The following is a 7,374-nucleotide window of genomic DNA, read 5'->3' as shown; positions in this document are numbered from 1 at the left end:
CATTATGTTTGGTACGCATAAAATATCATCCGAAATTATGCTAAACGCATTCTCTGAAAATTATTTCGAGCAGTTAGTTCATAAGCCCACGCGAATAGTAAACTGTTGTGAAAACACACTTGACCTCTTAGCAACAAATAATCGTGAGTTAATAACGAGCATCAAAACCGATCCAGGGATTAGTGAACACAGGGTTGTCGTAGCGGGATTGAATATTGTAATCCCCAAATCCTCGAAAAATAAGCGAAAAATATACCTATTCAAAAAAAAAAAAAGCAGATTAAAAATTCAGCCGGCCGCGGTGGTCTAGCGGTTCTAGGCGCGCAGTCAGGAACCGCGCGACTGCTACGGTCGCAGGTTCGAATCCTGCCTCGAGCATGGATGTGTGTGATGTCCTTAGGATAGTTAGGTTTAAGTAGTTCTACGTTCTAGGGGACTGATGACCTCAGATGTTAAGTCCCATAGTGCTCAGAGCCATTTGAACCATGAATGGTCTCCTTATTCACATCACTCACTGCCGTCGATGGCCTACCGCATCGTGGATTGTCCAGTAGAGAGAAATCACCTTCTTTAAACATCTGCAACCACCGCTGGATACAGCTGCGATCCACTGTGTCCTCCCTACAAACAGGGAGCAACTTCCTGTGAATCGCTATGGCAGAGTCATCGACGGTCAGTTGTCGCAACCTGACATCTACTTCACGGTCCATTATGGCTCACCTGTAAATAAAAGAAATTACTTTTAAATACCAAATCATAGCTAAATGTTTCAAGTATGTTCTCAAAAAATTTCACTCTCCTCCTGCAAAAAATAAAAAAATTAGAGACGATTTTTCAAAATGTTACGTTGGAACGACAGCAAGGCATCTTGAAATATGGCAAGCCCTTTGGCCCATCACCTTTCATTTAGGTGTCTAGTAATGCGAGTGGAGTGGAAATCAGTAAGTTTAACTGGATTGACGTGATTACCATGGCTGTATGAGCTGATTTCGTTTCCTCGCCTTACCATTCCGTAATCTTAATCTACGATGTACTGGCTATACCAGTTTGCTTATATGGGCACTCTTTCGAAGTGAGGAGTGTGTAGACAGGTACTAAGCGCCAGCGAAACGATCCCCTGTGAAATCTGAGCACACCAGCTTTCGCCGAACTGTAGCAGAGGAGCGGAGTAGGTGTGGTGGACCCACCTCTTCAGTCATGAAAGTCGCCTCGGCCAATGATGAGCAGGTGAAACGGCTGCAGTTTATTGCGTGGGTTTTCTATGTTGGCTGAGATAAAAGCTTTCGTTCAGGAGGATAGAACACTGTGGTGAGCACAGGCAGCATGTTGAAAAATGAGCAGATGAACGTCTTCTGGATTTCTTCTGCAGGCTGCCCTCTCTGTTGGTAGAGTCGTCTGGGATCCAATTTCTGGGTCCTCAGTGCAAAAAAAACTCAGTCCTGAGTCTCAGGCATGTTCTTGACTCAATTTTAATTCTTATTCAGTTACATTCACTTAAATGCGCGAGGTTTAGCAACCATGCAAACATGGCCTGGCTTCACATCATCCACATCAGAAGCTTCCTATTGGCTGGGCAAGGCTCCAGTACATATAGCGTCACTAAAGTTCGGTGGCTGTGACTGGTTGAAATTAGTGACACAGAAGCTCTCTTGCTTTGGCAGGCACGAAGGTCGAGAGGGTAACGAGGAGTTTGGTAGCGGGAGCCATGGTGTACGTTCATGTAGTTGGTGGCTTTAGTCAGTTGTTGAGAATTAGCGAGTAGAATTTTTTTATGATTGCGTAGCCACGGGCTGGTGTGTACTGTGGTCACGCATGTTTTGCGTTATAAAACACGGCTGGTTTGTCAGCTCTTCTCAATGAAGTCCAGCTGAATGGCGCGGCGTAGACCAACGGAAACACAGCACAGCACAGCACAGCACAGAGCAAAACGAACCACATCAAATGTGTAGATGCTCGCATACAGCAAGTAGCAACTGGATTTATTTTATAATTTTAGCTGTAAGAAATCAGTAACACTAAAGTATTTTAGGAGTGATCACAGGTCAAAAGAAATGGAAATCACTCATCATGCGCACATTGCTGAAGTTCACTCTGAAGACCATGGGACTGACACGAGTGACGCAAATGGAATTCACCGCACTGGATTGGCAGATACTCACTGTTCACGGTGATGGTGAATAATCCAGTGAAAGCACGGTAATAAATTTTAGTGATGATAAAGATGATATAATGATTATATACGAAGACAGTAACTTGTTCTCGAAAGAACAGTTGCTGAGGATGACAGTTGGGAATGTGAGTCTCACGGGAAGCGTGCAAGGGATAAGTCCCTGCAGTCGCGCTGTTCATCTGTGTCCCCAGTGGCTCAGATGAATAGAGGGTCTGCCATGTAAGCAGGAGGACCCCGGGCTCGAGTCCCGGTCGGGGCACACATTTTCAGCTGTCCACCTCGAGGTATATCAACAACCCCTGTCGGCAGCTGAGGTTTTCAGTTAGTCATCATTTAATCCAGGGAAAAGCTGCACGGTCATCATCAGTAACTGTTCTTTCGAGAACAAGTTACTGTCTTCGTATATATATAGTTAAAGGCTACCCAGCCATTGACTTTCGCCTGTGCGAATGCGCACAGGTTGCCCAAACTCTTACGTGAATGGCCAAAGCGTGCGCGAGTAATGAGTGGGTGGGCAAATGTCTATAAGGTACAATTGTTGTTGTGGTCTTCAGTCCTGAGACTCGTTTGATGCAGCTCTCCATGCTACCCTATCCTGTGCAGGCTTCTTCATCACCCAGTACTTACTGCAATCTACATCCTTCTGAATCTGTTTATTATATTCATCCCTTGGTGTACGATTTTTACCCTCCACGCTGCCCTCCAACGCTAAATTTGTGATCCCTTGATGCCTCAGAACATGTCCTACTAACTGGTCCCTTCTTTTTGTCAAGTTGTGCCACATACACCTCTTCTCCCCAATTCTATTCAATACGTCATCATTAGTTACGTGATCTACCCACCTAATCTTCAGCATTCTTCTGTAGCACCACATTTCGAAACTTCTATTCTCTTCTTGTTTAAACTATTTATCGTCCACGTTTCACTTCCATACATGGCTACACTCCATACAAATACTTCCAGAAACGACTTCCTGACACTTAAATCTATACTCGATATAACAAATTTCTCTTCTTCAGAAACGCTTACCTTGCCATTTCCAGTCTACATTTTATATCCTCTCTGCTTCGACCATGGTAACGGCCTTGCCGCAGTGGATACACCGGTTCCCGTCAGATCACCGAAGTTAAGCGCTGTCGGGCGTGGCCGGCACTTGGATGGGTGACCCTCCGGGGCGCCATGTGCTGTTGCCATTTTTCGGAGTGCACTCAGCCTCGTGATTCCAACTGTGGAGCTACTCGACCGAATATTAGCGGCTCCGGTCAAAGAAAACCATCGTAACGACCGGGAGAGCGGTGTGCTGACCACACGCCCCTCCTATCCGCATCCTCAACTGAGGATGACACGGCGGGCGGATGGTCCCGATGGGCCACTTGTGGCCTGATGACGGAGTGCTACTTCGACCACCATCAGTTATTTGGCTATCCAAATATCAAAACTCCTTTACTACTTTAAGTGTCTCATTTCCTAATCTACTTCCCTCAGCATCATCTGACTTAATTCGACTACATTCCATTTTCCTCATTTTGCTTTTGTTGATGTTCATCTTATATCCTCCTTTCAAGACACTGTCCATTCCGTTCAACTGCTCTTCCAAGTCTTGTGCTGTCTCAGACAGAATTACAATGTCATCGGTGAACTTCAAAGTTTTTATTTCTTCTCCATGGATTTTAATACCTACTCCGAATTTTTCTTTTGTTTCCTTTACTGCTTGCTCAATATACAGATTGCATAACATCGGGGAGAGGCTACAACCCTGTCTGACTCCCTTCCCAACCACTGCTTCCCTTTCATGCCCCTCGTCTCTTATAACTGTCATCTGGTTTCTGTACAAATTGTAAATAGCCTTTCGCTCCTTGTATTTTACCCCTGCCACCTTTAGAATTTGAAAGAGAGTATTCCAGTCAACATTGTCAAAAGCTTTCTCTAAGTCTACAAATGCTAGAAACGTAGGTTTGCCTTTCCTTAATCTTTCTTCTAAGATAAGTCGTAAGGTCAGTATTGCCTCACGTGTTCCAATATTTCTACGGACTCCAAACCGATCTTCCCCGAGGTCGGCTTCTACCAGTTTTTCCATTCGTCTGTAAAGAATTCGCGTGACTTATTAAACTGATAGTTCGGTATTTTTCACATCTGTCAACACCTGCTTTCTTTGCGATTGGAATTATTATATTCTTCTTGAAGTCTGAGGGTATTTCGCCTGTCTCATACATCTTGCTCACCAGATGGTAGAGTTTTGTCAGGACTGGCTCTCCCAAGGCTGTCAGTAGTTCTAATGGAATGTTGTCTACTCCCGGGGCCTTGTTTCGAGTCAGGTCTTTCAGTGCTCTGTCAAACTCTTCACGTTGTATCGTATCTCCCATTTCATCTTCATCTACATCCTCTTCCATTTCCATAATATTGTCCTCAAGTACATCGCCCTTGTGTAGACCCTCTATATACTCCTTCCACCTTTCTGTTTTCCCTCCTTTGCTTAGAACTGGGTTTCCACCTGAGCTCTTGATATTCATACAAGTTGTTCTCTTTTCTCCAAAGGTCTCTTTAATTTTCCTGTAGGCAGTATCTATCTTATCCCTAGTGAGATAAGCCTCTACATCCTTACATTTGTCATCTAGCCATCCCTGCTTGGCCATTTTGTACTTCCTGTCGATCTCATTTTTGAGACGTCTGTATTCGTTTTTGCCTGCTTCATTTACTGCATTTTTGTATTTTCTCCTTTCGTCAATTAAGTTCAATATTTCTTCTGTTACCCAAGGATTTCTACTAGCCCTCGCCTTTTTACCTACTTGATCCTCTGCTGCCTTGACTACTTCATCCCTCAGAGCTACCCATTCTTCTACTACTGTACTTCTTTCCACCATCCCTGTCAATTGTCCCCTTATGCTCTCCCTGAAACTCTGTACAACCTCTAGTTCTTTCAGTTTATGCAGGTCCCATCTCCTTAAATTCCCACCTTTTTCCAGTTTCTTCAGTTTTAATCTACAGTTCATAACCAATAGATTGTGGTCAGAGTCCACATCTGCCCCTGGAAATGCCTTACAATTTAAAACCTGGTTCCTAAATCTCTGTCTTACCATTATATAATCTATCTGAAATCTGTCAGTATCTCCAGGATTCTTCCATGTATACAACCTTCTTTCATGATTCTTGAACCAAGTGTTAGCTATGATTAAGTTGTGCTCTGTGCAAAATTCTACCAGGCGGCTTCCTCTTTCATTTCTTAGCCCCAATCCATATTCACCTACTATGTTTCCTTCTCTCCCTTTTCCTACTCTTTAATTCCAGTCACACATGACTATTAAATTTTCGTCTCCCTTCACTACCTGAATAATTTCTTTTATCTCATCATACATTTCTTCAATTTCTTCATCATCTGCAGAGCTAGTTGGCATATAAACTTGTACTACTGTAGTAGGTGTGGGCTTCGTGTCTATCTTGGCCACAATAATGCGTTCACTATGCTGTTTGTAGTAGCTTACCGGAAAACCTGTTTTTTTATTCATTATTAAAGCTACTCCTGCATTACCCCTATTTGATTGAGTGTTCATAACTCTGTATTTACCTGACCAAAAGTCTTGTTCCTCCTGCCTCCGAACTTCACTAATTCCCACTATATCTAACTTTAACCTATCCATTTCCCTTTTTAAATTTTCTAATCTACCTGCCCGATTAAGGGATCTGACATTCCACGCTCCGATCCGTAGAACGCCAGTTTTCTTTTTCCTAATAACGACGTCCTTCTGAGTAGTCCCCGCCCGGAGATCCGAATGGGTACTATTTTACCTCCGGAATATTTTACCCAAGAGGACGCCATCATCATTTAATCATACAGTAAAGCTGCATGCCCTCGGGAAAAATTACGGCCGTAGTTTCCCGTTGCTTTCAGCCGTTTGCAGTACCAGCACAGTTAGGCCGTTTTGGTTAATGTTGCAAGGCCAGGTCAGTCAATCATCCAGACTGTTGCCCCTGTAACTACTGAAAAGGCTGCTGCCCCTCTTCAGGAACCACATGTTTGTCTGGCCTCTCAACAGATACCCCTCCGTTGTGGTTGCACCTACGGTACGGCCATCTGTATCGCTGAGGCACGCAAGCCTCCCCACCAACGGCAAGGTCCATGGTTCGTGGGGAAAGATAAGGTACAATACATATGTAGAATTGTGGACAGTTGGGAATGTGAGTGTCATGGGAAGCGTGCAAGGGATAAGTCCCTGCAGTCGGGCTATTCATCTGTGTCCTCGGTGGCTCAGATGGATAGAGCGTCTGCCATGTAAGCAGGAGATCCCGGGTTCGAGTCCCGGTCGGGGCACACATTTTCAGCTGTCCACATCGAGGTATATCAACAACACCTGTCGGCAGCTGAGGTTTTCAGTTAGTCATCTTTGATATAATGATTTACAAAATTCTCGGGTGTCCGGCCAGGTCACATCGTAATGCCTCCACGAAATTTCGGCAAACGGACATGTTGCCCTCTTCATGTGGTCCGTGGTGAACGCTGCGCTCCCTTTCGCATTGTTGTCGGAAGAAATAGATCTGCCATTTCTTCTCGTGCATTTATAGTGTGTAATAGCCTTTCACTATTGTTCCTACTATCATGCTTCATCTGGATTCTTGTTAGTTGTGAGGCGTTTTTATGTCTGGGCTGTTCCTGCGTCGTGGAACTGTTCTGATGTAGGGCTGCTGCGGTTTTACCGCTGCAACAGTTCTGGCCAACGCAGCAGTGCGGTCTTGTTCCAAAGTCCCGTATTAGAGGATTAGTGGAAGCCCGACCTTTTCGTAAAAGTTGGACGCCGCATCTTGAAATCTCTGTTTTTTTTATCTAGGCGACTCGATGCTTCGCGGGGAAGTCCCTAGGAAGGTGGAGCGCAGCCGAAGTGCTCTGTTCTGAATTGTTTGGAGTGGCTTTACGTTGCTGTCAGCCGTGTTTCCGCACACTACCGCTGCATATTCTAGTAGCAGACGTATGACGGCGTTACGCAGCGTGAGGTGGGCGTTTTCTAGCAGCGTGGTGGTGAGGCTAAGTACTGGACAGAGCAGCGTCATTCTGCCCAGTACTTTACACCTGATGTTCCCTGTATGTTGACGCCGCGTTAGCTTACTATCCATCGTGACTCCGAGGTATTTGACTGTGGTGCTCGACAGTACAAGAACGCCCCATACCGCGACTGTGGGAGCATTAGCCGGTATGGGGCGATTAAAGCACTGAA

At 44.9% G+C, this 7,374-nt stretch overlaps 1 pseudogene; it reads left to right on the top strand.

The window, feature by feature from the left end:
• The first annotated feature begins 3,245 nt into the window (after positions 1-3,245).
• Positions 3,246-3,363, top strand: LOC126191849 (5S ribosomal RNA; annotated as a pseudogene).
• Positions 3,364-7,374: the final 4,011 nt, after the last annotated feature.

The sequence above is a fragment of the Schistocerca nitens genome, chromosome 6 (assembly GCF_023898315.1).
Source record: "Schistocerca nitens isolate TAMUIC-IGC-003100 chromosome 6, iqSchNite1.1, whole genome shotgun sequence".
NCBI classification, from domain to species: domain Eukaryota; kingdom Metazoa; phylum Arthropoda; class Insecta; order Orthoptera; family Acrididae; genus Schistocerca; species Schistocerca nitens.
Note: the sequence above shows the minus strand (reverse complement) of the source record. Positions and strands in the feature narration are given on the sequence as shown.